The 18034-nt window shown below is 36.6% G+C and overlaps 1 protein-coding gene across 2 annotated transcripts in view; it reads left to right on the forward strand.

The window, feature by feature from the left end:
• The first annotated feature begins 7695 nt into the window (after positions 1 to 7695).
• pknox2 (pbx/knotted 1 homeobox 2) overlaps positions 7696 to 18034 on the forward strand; it is a 68437-nt gene continuing 58098 nt past the window's right edge. For both annotated transcript variants that reach the window (XR_010896189.1, XM_067397806.1), the window contains exon 1: positions 7696 to 7891. The gene's annotated coding sequence lies outside the window, so the exon portion shown is untranslated. The remainder of the gene's footprint in view (positions 7892 to 18034) is intronic.

An 18034-nucleotide genomic window follows, 5' to 3' on the forward strand; every position in this document is an offset into this window, starting at 1 on the left:
AGGATGACACAAGTTTTTGGGGAGAGCGAGGACAACAAATGCCCTCGCCGTTAGGGAGAGAAGCCGGGCTCGTGCACCCAGGTGGCTAATACATCCTTGGCGGATTTGGAACAGAAGTACGATGCAATGTGCAGAAGGTGGCAGTAATGCAAAATATGGCATACACCTGCCTTTTTTATCTCAGTCGTGTCGCGGACCACCGTTCTGGTGGTCGTATGCGCTCCAGAGGTATTTTTAAACCACCATAGACATTTAATACAGCTCATCACACCTTTTAGCTCAGCTGACTTTAGCAGTCAACACAACTGGCCCGAGCAAGAGTGAAAGGGTTAACCTTTTCCTTTCCGTTAGAAAAGGAGGGTGGAAAAACAGAGTGAGAGGTCATGGTGAATACATATAGTGTAGGGGAATTCCTCACTGTCCTTTCTAAACCTGCCAATGTTATCAGAGTGGAAAACCTGGTAAATGATACATTAGTCTAAAGTAAAAGCTAAATTAAAGATACTCAAGCCAAACTATGTTTAAAAAAAAAAAAAAAAAGGTTACTACGGATATCATTGTCTTTGTGGTCAAAGGATTTTGTTTCTTAAAGCACAACTAAGTAACTTTTTTTTACCTTCATAAATAGTTTTCTAAGTCCTTACAATGGTTAATTGACTTGTAGTGGTGTGTTTGAGGCGTGCACCAACCCCCTCTGGCACGTCTACGCCAGAAAACAGCACTTGTAAGTTGAGCTGCACCGACCCGACACAACCTTGCCTCATGTTCACGTTCACGCGAGAGTGACAAAATGCTTTATGGTAATTCAATATACACATAGCGACCTCACTTTATAAGACAATTTCGAAAATTACCCACCACCATCGAGATTTCTTGTACTGTATTTGCAAAACTACTGCGCTGGTGAACGTCGTAGTCGTAGTCCAGAGCTGCGCTTTGGACTATTTACGACAGTGTGATTCACTGAAGGAACCTGTAGGGGGAGTTTCACAAATCTTACTGAGTTCCGCTTTAAATGTTTCAGAACATAATGTACAAAGTATCCGTTGCATTCTCAATGTCGCCACATGGGACGCTGTAGCTGGAATTAGCATAAACTGTCATCTATGCTCAGTTTTCTCTTTTTTAGGTCAACTAATGCCAATAGTTTGAAGAAAATTTTACTGAGCATGTTAGTAAGATATACATATAAGAGTAAAGATTTATTTTATTACATTTTATTTGAAATAGATAGTGGAAGAATCTTAACAAACAGGGTTGGAACAGTTATTTTAGTATTAAATATGCTATTATTTTTTTATTAACATTTTGACTTTGTTTCCATTTTATGTTTTTAGTTTTTTATTTTATTTGATCATTTTTTTAGTAAATTTTAATGTAAAAATTTGTAAATATTTATAGTTTTATTTCAGTTTGCAATTTTAGTACTTCGGCTTGAATCGGTTAAGGCAACTTTTCAAAATTTCTGTTTTTAGGTAATATTTATTTTATATTTTATTCAATAACAACACTGGTTTGGAGATTTTACTCTCCCTATTAAATGGATAGTTCACCCCAAAATTAAAATTCTGTCATCACTTACTCACCCTCAAGTGGTTCTAAACCTGAACACAAAAGAAGATATTTTGAAGAATGTGGGTAAAAATACAGTTTCTGGTCCCCATTGACTTCCATAATATTTTTTTCTCTTATACTATGGAAGTCAATGAAGTCAACATCAAATTTTTGGTTACCCACATTCTTCAAAATTCCTTTACGTTCAACAGAAGACAGGACTTTGTGAGGGTAAGTAAATATTGACAGAATTTCTGAACTATCCCTTTAATCATATATGAGCCATATAGGAGCAGTACTGTATGCCTATTACCCATATAAAAATAACTGCCTGGTGATGTTACCAAGATGGCTACTGAGTGAGCTTACTTGCCTAAAAGGGACTAACACATGTGGTATAATAGCATTGACAGATTATTGAAGTTTGTTACCATCACAGTAATGCAAATGCACATGTTAAATTTGTGCAATAGTAGTGCACATTTATAATGTATTTGCTAAGCACTGCAGTTTGTGTACTGGACTTTCTGGCCTTGGAGTGCACATATGCGTTTCCATGAGCCTGAACGTGTGTCTCATCTTGTGTGTATACGATAGACTACGAAAACCATCTTAAGCCAGGGAATCTGATGAAAGCTCAGTGTCTGACTTTCCCGTGTCCCAGCTCTCATTCCTGAAGTCCCAGGACAGGAAGCAGAGCGAGCTGCAGGTCTCAGAGAGTGTCTGGGTTTGGGCAGATGGGAGATGAAGTTTGGCTAAGGGCCAGAGAGCTCCGGTTAGCAGAGAGAAACGAAAGAGCATATGAGCTCTCAGGGATGGATATTCCACACAGCAAGGTGACCATCAGCTTTTGTCATGTTAGTTTTAGTACTAATGATGTTCATCTGTAAAATATTTTCCAATATTTTTGGTAAAACTGTAGAATAAGATCTCATCGACTTACATTTGAAGGAGGGATTTGAGTCACACAGAATTTAATTTTTTGAGTTGGACTACCTAACACTCCCTACTGTAGGAAACACAATGATCTAGCAACTGCATAGCAACTGTCTAAAAAAACTCTCACATTAGCAACCACTGACAACATCATAGCATCACGGCGGCGGGGTTTTCACAGGTAAATGCCACTTACACTAACGTTCAAAGTTTTGGGGGTCAGTAAGAAAACAGTACTTTTATTCTGCAAAGTGTTTTTTTTTTTTTTTTTTCTATTCCCGAAATATTAAGCAGCACAGTTTTTAACTGTGATAATAAGAAGAAATATTACTTGAGCACCAAATCAGCATATTAGAATAATTTCTGAAGGATCATGTGACACTGAAGACTGGAGTAAGGATGCTTTAATGTCACTGGAATCAATTACATTTTAAAATTGTAATAATATTTCCTAATATTAAGTTTTTACTGTATTTTTGATCAAATAAATACAGACTTGTTGAGCATAAGAGACTTCTTTAAAAAAAAAAAATTGAACAGTAGTGTGCATGTACTTTGTAAAAAAAATCTGTCTAATTATATAAAAATTGTTTACATTTATTTATTAAAATATGACCATTACGATGCAAACTGGGCTTATAATAATGTGCCATCATTACAGATTCTGCCACTCAAGGGTGGAGGTATTACAGATTTAAAAGTTCCCATAAACTCTTCTCCAAAAGTCTGAGGAAAATCAAAATTTCATGGTGAGGTGGTGTGCCATTTAAAAGATTTAGAAGGATTTGTTTCGGATAAGAGCCCTGATCTACCTGTCTCATTGCTACGCCTAGAGATATTTTTAGCATATAAGTTCTTTTCCTGTTTGGATTTCCGTAGCAGGCTAATGTGGAGAAGACTGCAGCAAATATTCCAAGATTCAGATCAAGAGAAACGTATTATGTACTGAGTGGGAAAGTGTTGTTTCGACACAGAGAGCACAGTGTATACTTCATTAAGCGCTAATATTGCTTTGTGAATTTGTGTCAGTCTGAATGGTAACAAAATAAACTTTTGCTTCATGCAGCATGTGCGTTTATTTTCTTCTCAGTGTGTATATATAAGCTTAATGTGTCTGTGTGTTGCTCTGTATTCCCCTTGTTGTGTCTAGTTCGGCCTTTTGTGTCAGCTGCACACTGGTTTAATGTGAAGTTTAAGCCTCTCATGACGCCAACTAGGGTCTAGTTACACTAGTGGGAATACCTGCTATTGTCCGCTAAATCCCTTCTAATTCCCAGGAATTCTGCTATCATTCCACTCATCATACCTCCTTGGTCCTGCCACACTTCTATAAGTTACTATAAGTGATCTTAAAGACATAGACCCTCCGCCATGATGCCTTTAAAAGCTATTGATAGTTTATATGCATTGCATGCCTATCGAGTTGCACTGTTTTTGGCACTGTGGTTGGTTTTGCTTGCTATATTTAAAGGTTACATTTTTGATCCAGGTTTAGTGATATTGTGAAGCCAAACCTCTTGAAACAATCTTCCGATACAGACAAAGAGTCTGCCATTCTTCCAGACATTTTTGACGACTGCTATCAGGCATTCCTGAATGCAAAAGGCTGTTTTCATATATTGCATAGAAATACAATTACGCCCTAATGTTACACACTTTATTAGAGGAGAGACACACAGAATATGAATTGTTCCGTGGTTGTCATAGTAACAGGAAGTTCTAAATGCCCGGCAGCAAATGTTGTTTTCGCAGTCTTTGAACAGCTGGGGGGCTGTTACTGGCAAGGCATTGTGGGTAATTACCACCTTGCATTTCTTGGGTCAAAATTTCTTGTGTTTCTAGGATCAAAATCAGAATCATCATATATACTCTCTGGGTTTAAAAAAAACAACCCATGTTGGGTTCAAAATGGACAAACTCAGCAATTGGGTTGTTTTAACCCAGTAGTTGGGTTAAATGTTTGCCCAACCTGCTGGACAGTTTTATTTAACCCAACTATTGTTTAAAAATGACTATATGGCTGGCCTAAAATGAACCCAAAATAGGTTGGAAATTAAAATCAGACACATAATTACTAGAGGCAACAATAATAATCAAAAGGTGATCATATATTAATAAGCAGTTTTTTATTTATTATTATTATTATTATTATTTATTAAACTTATTAATAAGAAAAACATATTTTTGGTTCATTTTAAGCAAGAAATACAAAAACTGGGTTAAAGCTGGGTTAAAACAACCCAGTCGCTGGGTTTGTCCATTTTGAACCCAACTTGGGTAATTTTTAACCCAGCATTTTTATAGTGTACAGTGTTGATCAATGTGTTGATCTAATAACAGAAATATGACTGCGTTGTCAGATTTATTTTTATTGGACAGTTAAGATTCTACAGACAAAAAGACCAAAAAAGGGCTATAAAACTGGAGAAAGCTATCTATTAGCTTTGATATTCATCTTAAATTCTTTTCTTGCTTTTTAAGAGACGCCCAAAAAGGCCTGTTCGCACAAAGACGAATGGTGCGATAAACAATTCAATTTAAATGAACGTCTGAAACTTTTTTTCTATCACACTGCAAAGAAAACTCACCGCTTTAAATGCTCAAGCTTGTTAAAGTCGGATGGATTCTGATTGGCTGTTTTGTTTTTTCAGCTGGGAAAAAAAATCATTCTGCAAGTGATTCCAATAATATTGATCCTTTGTATTGTTATTAGCTGTTTTCTATTCTCAGAATTAGATTATTAAAACTTTATAGGTGTTGTTATTGTCATTTGTGTGAATGGCCCTTAAGTTGAAGTACTAAAATTACTGAATTGAAATAAAAATGATTTAAAGATTTATAGACCTATTTTGTGTTTGCAAACAAAAATGATGTTTTTTTGCAGGCGGAGCCTACCTAGTGGCAGAAAATGACAGTTATGCAGTAGCAGTCAATGGAAGCCATGGAATAAAAGAATAAAAAATTTTAATTTTGAGTTTATATCTCACAATTCTGACTTTTTTTCTTCCAAATCCGAGTTTATATCTTACAATTCTTAGAAGGAAAAACAGAATTGTGAGATATATTTATTCTGTTTTTTTTTTCCTTAAGAACTGGCCGTTCACAAAGACCCTTTAGTTACTGTTGCTACGTCCGACAAGCCATGCCGCTCTCACGCCACACATTATGTTCTCACAGGACACAAAGTTCTCACAAGGTGTCGACAGACAAGACAGACCAAGTTACTTTTGATATGAAACAAAGTCTCAAATTTCAAATTTTGTAATTTTTAAACAAATTTAAACAAGAATTAGCATTTTGTGGCTCTTTAATGTGTTGTGATAGATTGCTGTAGCACCTCAGTTCAAGCGGCTCTCGATCATCTCTTCCCACTAGTTTTTTTATAGCATCAAATAAACATGAATGAAAGACGTTAGTAGACACCATTTTTCAAGTTCAAGTCCACTGACATTAATCTACTAACTCCTCTGACTGCTTTGTCAGACAAAATGGCGGATTCGGCATTATGATTGGTTAGATCGCCAGTAGGCTAAATCAAACTCCCGGCAAAGGGTCAAATGCGAGTTTATATCCAGCATTTCTGACTTTTTCCCCCTCAGAATTGTGATATAAACTCACAATTGTGATATAAACTCACAATTGTAAGTTATAAAGTCCGAACTGGGAGATGTAAGCACACAAATGCAAGAAAAAAGTCAGAACTGTGAAACAAAAATGTTATAAGCCATGTTTAAAAGTTATCTATGTAAAATGTTTATAGGTTTAAATATTATTTCATGCTGTAACTGCTATGTATGTATGTATGTACCCTATGAACTGCATATGTTAATATTATGTAGACTTACTGTTTACATCAAATTCATGCTTTAATAGTAGACTAATAATTGCAGGTTTCATCAGTTCAGTCAGTGATTTGCAACATAAACGTCTGCGTTTAGCTTCAAAGGGAATCTTCAAAGATGGTATTTGCCCATTTTCCTCCCCGTTACCTCTATTTTATTTGCCACTACTATGCACACGCAGCTGCAAGTTACGTAACTTTGATGTCTGCTCCAAATTAGTCTATAGAAATATAAAAGTAAACACAAATGGCAAACGCACATAAACATTACTAATACTTTTTAGCTAAAAAAATACTAATACTAACTAAAATAGTCAAATTAAAATGAAAGCTGAAAATATAAAAATAAAAGTAATTCACAATGTTAATGAATACTAAAATAGTGTATAAATAATACTAAAAACACTGAATCACATTTTAAAGAGTAGCCCAGCCACATTCATCTCAGTAGGAATCAGGTCAGTCACACAGTCTGAGTGTAAAGTCTCCTCAACTGTCTTCTTCGCTATATGTGGAATCATTATTCAGAGCGGCTGGAGGGAGTGCAGGAGGTCGGCGTGGCGGCGGAGGGAGGCTGGGATTAGGTATTTCACAGAGGTGCTCTGTATGTTAGAAGATGGTGGTTTACCCTAAACTTCAACTTTCTCTGGGTGTTTGAATGAGGGGTGGGAAGGGCAAACCCACAAATCTTCTGCTCTTCTGGTTTGGAGGGTACTGTACTGTGTATGAGTGTTTATTTCTGTAAATAAGCTGTTGGTGTTTGGTGTCCTGGTTGTTTGTGAAGGGGCCCTGTGCTGTAGATGTGGTGGTCTGCTGTAACAGGAACGCTAATGCTTCCTCTGAGGCCAGTGAGGAACAGCATGATTAGCCCTCCGGCCCCCCGGGGGGAGCCGCTGCGCTCTCCTTGCTCTAATTCACTTTGACGTCAACAGGAAGGCAGATCAGGTCTCATGGGGGGGGGAGAAGGAGGTGGGCTGCGGACTGTATGGCTGTGTGTGGAGGACTCTGGGGCTTTGAGAGGCTACGGGAAGGATTACAGAACCTTAAAATGTTTTCTTTGTAGTTTGGAAAAAACCCAGGAAAGGTTTCACACAAACTTATACTGACAGACTGAAGTGTTGGGGGCTGGCCGCCATTCCTGCCATTCCCGCCCCTGTCTTTATCTTTGTTTGCCCACCTACCCTAGCTCACGCACACACATATACACTCTTAAGCCAGAACAGCAGGGCACACACATACATATACCTTCCCACGCAATATCAAATTACTTTTCAAATTGTGGGGTCAGCAGGCCCACTGGTATCAAGCAGCGTCAATAAAAAGATCCCCATTCTAAAAACCATGAAGTGCCGCTTAAACCCAAATCAACATTTCTGGACATTTTACAAGTTGCTTTGTAATGTCATTGGAGTAATGATCTCAGGTTAGCTGTTAGTGAGCAGACTAATTAGATGTATCTGTACTCAGAAGGTTTTTCTTGTGTTGCAGACTGTCTGGAGGGCAGTGCGCCGTCGGATCGACTCCAACATCAGATGCTCCAATGCTGAGAACAAGCAAACTGTAAGTTCCTAAATCAACACTTCAAAAACACATTTGCTCTGTTCCTACAGCTAGTGAGCTGCCTGTGTAGGCAGTATTTTATGGCATCATAGACGTGGTCCTGATGCAAAGGCTGTTCTGAAATGCATGCAGCCATCTAAGATCAAGGTTGTGAAAAATTGTAGATCAGTCCATCTATTAATAAGCCTTTGAAGTACGATCACAGCAAACATTCAGATCTGTGTTGGCGCTGCTGCTGATCCAGAGAGAGCAGTTGTCATGTATGAAATCACTTCATAAACAGTCTTTTTAACCACACAGTATCATTATTTCTGTGTTACAAACATTCAGATTATCACAGAAGTACTGGGATAAAAGTTTATAGTTCAGATATAAACACTGATGTCTATGGTAGCGATCAAAATAGAATAAGTCACCTTTTGAAAGTAACTTGATGCTTTAAATAAAGATTGTTTCGGTTACATGTTACACCAATAGGTGATGATAAGTGACTGTTAAAAATATATTTGTCATTGAATCGTTCATTCAAGCGATTCGTTCAAAACACTGATTCATTAAGTAATGCAGAAAGGTTAAGAATACTGATCTCTATTTGAAACAAAAAATTGTGATTGTTAGTTTACCCAGAATTGTCCAGATCTATCTGTCTGTCTGTGTGTCCGTCCGTCCATCCATCATTCTGTTGTTCAATCTATAATTTATTTTACAATTCTCTTCTATCATTCTATCAATGTTTATCTACTGTATCTGCCTGCCTGTCTGTCTGTTTGACTGTCTATCTTTCATTTTGTTGCTTGTTCTATCGTTTAGAGACAGTTAGACAGATCTATCTATCTATCTATCTATCTATCTATCTATCTATCTATCTATCTATCTCTATCTATCTATCTATCTATCTATCTATCTATCTATCTATCTATCTATCTATCTCTATCTATCTATCTATCTATCTATCTATCTATCTATCTATCTATCTATCTATCTATCTATCTATCTATCTATCTATCTATCTATCTATCTATCTATCTATCTATCTATCTATCTATCTATCTATCCGTCTGTCTGTCTGTCTGTCTGTCTCTTTTAGTTAAAAATTACATAAATTAATTTGAATTTATTAATTAAAATTAATTAATTATTCTTTCATACATTCAAATCGCAATTCTGCACCATTTGGCACCTAAATTTAAAATTAAATTTAAATTCATCTTTTTAAATTGGCTTGCATCCTTGTCTAAAATACCATGTTTTTGCTCAATTGAATGTTTACATTACATCCACAAACAGTTAATTTAATACTGAAAAGTACAAAGTAATTAACTCAAAAATAAAATAGCAGGGTTTTTTTTTAAATGTTTTTTAGAGCATCACACTGTTGGCTTAACAACATGCCATCTCCATTGACATCAATTGTGAACTTAACATGAAGAATGTTATTTTGTGCGATGGCACATGGTTTGTAAAGAGTTGCTGCCGAAGTTGCTCATTCTCAATCTTTCCTTTATGAGGTTCAGTTTCGCTAGCAGCTGCCTATGTAGGCAGTAGACAGTGAGGCAGCTCACTAGGTGTTGGAACAGAGCCATGTTGGTCGCCAAACACTTTTCTTGTAGTTTGATGTAAACTGAGGTTTCCACAAATACACCTAACAGCTTTTGTAGTCATGCATTAAGTGGTATTTCACAATTATGCTTTTGCCATGGATTTTAATAGCATTGATAGCACATAAAGTCCTCTCACGTTTTTGAAGGAGGGCTGATAAATATGCAGTGTCACCTTTCGAGCTGCCTAAAATATGCAAACCTGTGATTTCTCTGCAGTGATATCACTCTCCTGGAGTAGTACAGTTATTCCTTGCTGGTTTATTCAGAATTGGACCTTTACCGATAAAGTTTGTAATGAATTTTCCAATGCTCGCTGTTCGTCTGCAATCACCCCAGCTGTGTTGTTTAAGAGTTTGTTTCCTCACTTTAATAGCACTTTTTGTTATGTCCTTATAGAGTGCGAATTTGTTCGAAAACACAATTTGTGTCTTTAATGGTTCGTGGGCTCAGGGTGGAATTACGTTGTGGATGAGTGAGAGAGCGCGAGTCTGAGGGAGACATTTGTGTGTGCGGCAATGTGCAGAATGGTTAACTCTTTGCTTTTCAGAGGGGGTAAAAGCCAGGCAAGTCTCTTTAATTGAGTGTGAAAACAGCTGGGTATCTAGTGCCATTTTCCCCCACAGCAGCATGGAAGTGACTATCTCGATATCCTCCCGACTCTAATCGCTCATAACCCCAAATTCCCCCTTTCTTTCTCTCCCTCTCGCTCTCGGAACCCTGCCGAGGATTGTTTTACGCTTAATTTTGTTAAACCTAATGAGATTTCACTAATTAAATCTCCTCCTGACTGGAAAGCTCTCTCTCTCCTGTCGAGTGAAGTGATTATTTGTAGATCTTTTTAGACAAATAAACATTTTCGGAGTGAAAGCACAGCACAAGAGAAATTGAAGAAGCCTGCATCTCTTCGTTTTTGCGGCAGCGTCCCGGTGCTACATTCATGCTTTGCTTAATGTGTTTTCACCTAATTTTTTACCTTCTCAAATGATCAATACTATTTCCTCTGGTGTCATTTTACAGCTAAGATGAGGTGAATTAACTTATTGTACATGTCAAATCTTAACCGAGAGCAGTGTTGGGGAGCAACCAAATAAATTTGATGCTATTAACTTTTTAGAAGCATAACAGTAGCTGGGCTACCTTCAAAACTGAGCTAATAATCAAAACACTTGCCTAAAATGAATCAGTCTAATTCTTTTTAGTGAATCATTTCAATCATATAGTAATTTCGAATAAATCTATGTGATAAATCATTTAAAGGGATAGTTCACTCAAAAATGCATGTCCTGTCATTAATTTCTCATTCTCATATCGTTACAAACCCATAAGACTTTCGTTCAGAACACGAATTAAGATATTTTTGATGAAATCTGAGAGCTTTCTGTCCCTCCACTGACAGCTACGCAGCTGAAACTTCGACACTTTAAAAAAGTTCATAGAGATCGTAAAACTAATCCATATGAGTTAAATTGAGTCCAAAATTTTCTGAAGAGGAACAAAGATGAACAGATTGAATTTAGGTTTTTATTCACATATAAACATTTATCAACTCACACATCAGTTATGGTAAACTGAAGCTCAAGCATGTTCGCTTGACGTGCAAGAACCAATGAGGTTCATTCTCGTGTGTTACACAGCACATTTGAGCTTCTACAAGAGGTTTGCTCTCTTGCATCAAACAAGATTGGTTGAGCTTCTGTTTATGATTGCTGATCAATGTATACATATGAATAAAAGCCTAAATTCAATCTGTTCATCATATAAAGTGATCAAGTCTCTTCAGAAAAATTGGACTAAACCACTCAATTCATATGGATTAGTTTTACGATCTCTTTATGAACTTTGTAGTGTCAATGTATCAGTTGCGTAGCTGTCTATGTAGGGACAGAAAGCCCTAAGATTTTTATCAAAAATATCTTCTTTTGTGTTCTGAAGATTAACTAAGGTCTTAAAGGTGCCATAGAATTGAAAATTGAATTTACCTTGGCATGGAATAACAAGAGTTCAGTACATGGAAATGACATACAGTGAGTCTCAAACACCATTGTTTCCTCCTTCTTATGTAAATCTCATTTGTTTAAAAGACCTCCGACGAACAGGCGAATCTCAACATAACACCGACTGTTACGTAACAGTCAGGATCATTAATATGTACGCCCCCAAATTCATGCATATGCCAGCCCATGTTCAAGGCATTAGATAAGCCAGTATTAACGTCTGGATCTGTGCACAACTGAATCAACAGACTTTATGCAGGTAAGCAAGCAAGGACAACAGTGAAAAATGGAAGATGGAGCAATAATAACTGACATGATCCATGATAACATGATATTCAGGGGACACCTTATACTTATATTACATCTTGTGAAAAAGCATTCTATGGGAACGTTAAGGTTTTGGAATGACATGAGGGTGAGTAAATGATGACAGAATTTTATTTTTGGGTGAACTAACCCTTTAAATGTATATGTATATGTATAATCCGAATTAAATGCTCTAAATTTACTAATTTGAACTTTTAATCAACTTTTAATCAACTTTTAAGGACTAACTTAAAGTAGTGTCCACAGCGCTGTGAAATGGCAACAACCACAGCAGTGATTCTAGGCAGATCCACAAGTGAAAACCTCTTTTATAGTAGCGATATTGTCATTTATATAAAGCTATGAATATGTATGTGTATGTGTGTGTGTGTGTGTGTGTGTGTGTGTGTGTGCCAGGGTCTTGTTTTGTGTAGGAAAGTGCTGCTGGGTGTGTCTGGTCCATTGAGCTCTCTGAATAAAAGGCCTTGAGAGTATTGTTGACTGCGGTCATTGAGCTGGTATTGTGGATGCCCCCTGGGAGACTATTGTCGGACTCGACCTTCTGTTTCCCGTGCCGGCTCCGGAAAGCTAGTGCCAAGACGCCTTCACACACATCACAGACACACACCATTCCAACCAGACCCTGTTCTTTGCCCCCTCCTGTGGACCGTTGGGCAGTCTGCCCAGTTCTTGTGAAAGGTGCCCTCTGATTTTACCCCCTCTGATCAGGTTTCTGCCACCAGTTGCCCAGTTTGATGTGAGTAAGTAGGGTGAGGAGTCAGGGGAGATGCCCTGGCATCTGGCACCAGCAGGCCACACACAACACCTAGATCACCGTGCGGTTATTCATTATTCAAGGACTGATTTGACAAAGTGTCCTTTGCGATGAATGTTACCTTTGTTTATTTGATGTAGACCGAATAGTGCTATTTACAGAAAGCTTTGTTAATTAATTTTCCTTTAAAATGTAATACTTTTATTTTTATTTTTTTACATGTCTGGAATTATTTATTTATTTTGCTGAAATAATCAATTTATGCCACATTACAGTTTCATATTGCCTTAATGCCTTTAAATCTATTTTTGGCATTGTGAAGGTACATTGAACATTAAATTCAACCTGTCAGTAGACCTTGAATCATATAAAAAACCTTTTATGTCAAAAGATTCAAATACTAAAAACCTGGAAATATAATGGAATTTTAGAATTTTAATTTCTAAAGCCATTGAAATTCATAAAATCTAAAATGAATACAGTTCATCACGGGGGGAAAAGTATGAAAGTCATGGATATTCATTAGTGAAAAGTTGTGGGAATACAGTATTATTTATTATTGCTAATATTGTTCATTTATTATTGTCAAGATAGCAATTTGATCTATTGGTATTCAATTATATATTATTGATTAATATTATTTTTTTCTGATGAATAATGCACAACAGGACACTTTTTATAGTAAAGGATAGTTCACTGAAAAATGAAAACTCTATCATCATTTACTCACCCTCATGTTGTTCCAAACCAAACCAAACCAAACCAAACCAAATTTGTTTTCCAAAGAATTTCATCTTTGGAACACAAATTAAGCTACTTTTCTGAAATCTAAAAGATCTCTGTCCCTCCATTGAAAGTCTAATCAACTAAAACTCTGACACTTCAAAATGTTCATAACGAGATTGTAAAATCAATCCATATGAATCGAGGTCTTCTGAAGAGACGTTCATTTTATATGATGAAAATATTTGATTTAAGCTTTTATTGACATAAAAACATTGATCAGCGATCATAAAGTGAAGTTCAACCATATTGCTTAAAGGTGCCCTTGATTCAAAAATTTAATTTACCTTGGCATAGTTAAATAACAAGGGTTCAGTACATGGAAAATACATACAGTGAGTCTCAAACTCCATTGTTTCCTTCTTATATAAATCTCATTTGTTTAAACGACCTCAGAAGAACAGGCGAATCTCAACATAACACCTACTGTTACGTAACAGTAGGGGTGTACGCCCCAATATTTGCATAATGCCAGTCCATGATGTTCCCAACATTATAAAAGGCAGCCAGTTAACGTCTGAAGCTGCACACAGCCGAATCAACAGACTAGGTAAGCAAGAACAACAGCGAAAAATGGCAGATGGAGCAATAATAACTGACAAAATCCATGATAGCATGATATTTTTACTGATATTTGTAAATTGTCTTTCTAAAACTTTCGTTAGCATGTTGCTAATGTACTGTTAAATGTGGTTAAAGTTGCCATCGTTTCTTACTGTATTCACGGAGACAAGAGCCGTCACTATTTTAATTTTTAAACACTTGCAGTCTGTATAATTCATAAACACAACTTCATTCTTTATAAATCTCTCCAACAGTGTAGCATTAGCCGTTAGCCACGGAGGACAGCCTCAAATTCACTCAGAATGAAACTTCAACATCCAAATAAATACACATAATTCGAAGCATGCATACAGCATGCATGACGAACATCTTGTAAAGATCCATTTGAGGGTTATATTAGCTGTGTGAACTTTGTAAATGCGCTGTAATATAGTCAACAGCTGGTGTGGCAGGGAGCACGCGATTTAAGGGGGCGGCACAGGGTGTAAATCAGTGCATTGTTAATGATGACCCAAAATAGGCAGTTAAAAAAATGTATTTAAAAAAATCTATGGGGTATTTTGAGCTGAAACTTCACAGACACATTCAGGAGACACCTTAGACTTATATTACATCTTGTGAAAGATTGTTCTTGGGCACCTTTAATGCGTGAGAACTAACCAAACGCAATATGCAAGAATGAACCTCATTGGTTTTCGCGCATCAAGCAAGCATGCTTGAGCTTTTGTTTACCAAAATTGAATGCAGGAAACATTGTTTGCTGATCAATGTTTATATGTGGATAAAAGTCTAAATTAAACTAAATTAAATTAAGTTTTGGGTGAATAAATGTTCAGTGGAGGGACAGAAAGCTCTCAGATATCATTAAAAATATCTTAATTTCTGTTCCGAAGATGAATGGAAGTCTTAAGGCCCGTTCACACCAAGAACGATAACTATAAAGATAACTATAACAACAACTATATCTGCGTATACACACCAACGAACAATAACGGTCTGTTTATTCTAAGCTCACACACTGTGGTTTCAAAGTGTGTACAACGTCTTTTGCTGTTGCATTTACACAGCTTTAACCAGCAGATTTTTTTCAGCATGCTATGTTTCAAGTGAATAGCTAGTGCCTGGCATAATGATCTTATCATTAATACTTCTCACCGTTTATTCCGAGGCTATGACCAATTGTTTTCCATATATCCATTTTCTTTAAAGTATCCTTGAAAAGGGTTAACTTGTCAATGAGTGGTGGCTTTTTCTGGACCTTGGCAATTAACTTCTCCGCAATGCATCTGCCATTTTAAATGCTCAAGCCCTTAAATTAGAACAGATTCTGATTGGCTGTCAGTGTTTTATCGTTCAACAGCTACAAAAAATATCTTTCTGAAAGTGATCCCAATGATATAATTTCTCTTTATCGTTATAGCTGTGGTATGGACAATGCTATTTTTTTATATTTAGAATGACTTTTAGAACTATATCTTTATCCTTATCTTTATCGTTCTTGGTGTGAACGGGCCTTCATGGATTTGGAATGACATGATCCAATTCAATTGACATCATTTTTAATTTTTTTGGTGAACTAACCCTTTAAGAAAGTAAATATGATCCATTTTGATTTCATTGGGTTTTTTTTTCATATAGCATCAGTTTACATGGGCATTAACAGTACAGTACCTTGTGTCATTGAGGAGTTGATTAGTGCAATTCTTTTTGCTCTTTCTACAACAATCTCAACCTCATCATCATCATCATCATCTCCACCACCCCTGGCCTTCACCCCGAGTCTGTTCCTCATCAGCCTCGATTAGCATTATGTTGATTTAGCCTAGCAGCCCCCACCAACCCAATGGAGGCTTATTAGTTTGAATATTTTTTTTTTTATTTATTCCCGTTTTCTTGGGGTCCCTGTCGGCATTTCCAATTACTCTCGCCGTTCGGCTGTAATTGCCTCCGTGCTAATGGCTGCCAGACAATTGTGCTAAATGAGGTGAAGGCGCGAGGCAGCGAGCTCGACTTCATTAAGAGCTAATGGGATTTTATTGGGGGGACTGAAGACCCAGCTCATCAAAAAGGAGAGATGGAAGGAAAACAAAACAGATGGAGGAGAAGAGGCTGAGAGAGTTTTATAGGCGTTTTCTTCAGTGTCTGCTTGTCTTAAGTTATGTCGGACAGGAATGTGCAACCCTACTGTTTTACTGTTAGAAACACACACATGCACGTATCTGTCTTTCTCGAACACACAGATACACGCAGACATACGCGCTTCGCTAAGCAAACATCCACTCACGCATGTAACCGACAGATACATGTATAAACATTAAAATTCAACATAACATTCAGGCTTGGAAAGATGAAAGAGAAGGAATTACAGTGAAGATTTGATGATAATCTTTGCATGTCAGTCTGATTACACACAGATTTCTTAGATAACATAAATCGAGTGCCAAACTTTGTGCTTTAAAGTGTGCATCACTTCAAGTTGAAAAAGAGCATTTGCTTGACAGTAATCTGAAAAAATAATCACATTTCCCAGATTTCAGTTCTTAGTTTTTCATTGCAGCAGTTTTATGTCATGAGTAAATTGTTTGATGTAGTTTAGATATGATGAAAGATGCCAAATGTCATCATGTCTGAATGAATGTTATATAGATGTAAAATAGCTCTTGAAATCAGAAGAAAGATTTAATGCTCATTTAAAACTTATCCATGAAACACTGAGTGTTTGTTTATCTCTTGTGTGTTTATCTCTTTCATTCCAGTTGATTTATATCTGTCTGTGTAAGAGAGACAAAAAAGTATTTCTGAGTGCTAATACTAATAGAAACAACCTGACATAGACAGCAGTTCCTTAGTGGGTGATTTAACTGTCTTTTGTCATGCTGTTCTGCTTAAAACAAACGCACTGCTCTGTTAGTGTTTTCAGGGTTTGGCTCTACAGCATGTTTACTGAGAACAGATGCTTTCTAACTTTTTGAAGACTTTAGCTGTGCAGAATTGCATTTACCATGTTTTTATTATCTTAATGTTTTTCATAAGGTGGTCTGCCACTTTTACTTTAAAATTACCATTCCAGTTTATTAAAATATGAACATAAACTCCCATTTTTTGCAATTAATTCTATTTGATTTATTGCACAACATGATTTACTTATATATATAATATATTATTTTGCTCCCATAATACATTCAAGACCTCATAAAAGTGCATGACGGATGCACTGCGTGCATGACAAACAGATTTTTTCCTCCCTGCGTGCACTTTTTTCCCATTGAAACATGAGTATGGGCAGAACTCTTCCTTTTTCTAATAGCCAGTTGGCTTAAAGGGATAGTTCAGAATAAAAAAAAATCTGTCATTAATAACTCGCCCTCATGATGTTCCGAACCCGTAAGACTTTCAGTCATCTTCGGAACACAAATTAAGATATTTGAAATAAATTCTGAGAGCTTTATGTCCCTGAGAGCTGTCATTGACAGCTACACAACTTTGACGCTTCAAAAAGTTTGTTTACAAATCGAGTGGTTTAGTCCAAATTTTCTGAAGGGACACAATCACTTTAAATGATGAACAGATTGAATTTAGGCTTTTATTTACATATAAACATTGATCAGCGAACATAAGCAGAAGCTCAACTGAACCTGCTTGACGGGCAAGAACAAACCGGAAGCTCAAACGTGCTGCGTAACACACGAGAATGAACCTCATTAGTTCTTGCACGCGTCAAGCAAACATACCCAAGCTTCTGTTTACCACAACTGCTGTGTGAGTTGATGAATGTTTATATGTGAATATAAAATTTGGACTAAACCACTCAATTCATATGGATTAGTTTTACGATCTCTTTATGAACTTTTTGAAGCGTCAAAGTGGTAGCAGAGGGACAGAAATTCAGATTTCATTAAAAATATCTTTATTTGTGTTCCGAAGATGAACAAAAGTCTTAAGAGTTTGGAACAACATGAGGGTGAGTAATTAATGACAGAATTTAAATTTTTAGGTGAATTAACCCTTCAAGTCTCTGCCAGAAACATGATTTGCCTGCTATTCGGGCGGGACATACTAGAGAGATTTGATTTGACAAAAGCTGCGTAGTGCAGAATGAGTCATCAACATTTATTACACT

This window comes from Chanodichthys erythropterus, chromosome 10 (assembly GCF_024489055.1).
Source record: "Chanodichthys erythropterus isolate Z2021 chromosome 10, ASM2448905v1, whole genome shotgun sequence".
NCBI classification, from domain to species: Eukaryota; Metazoa; Chordata; class Actinopteri; order Cypriniformes; family Xenocyprididae; genus Chanodichthys; species Chanodichthys erythropterus.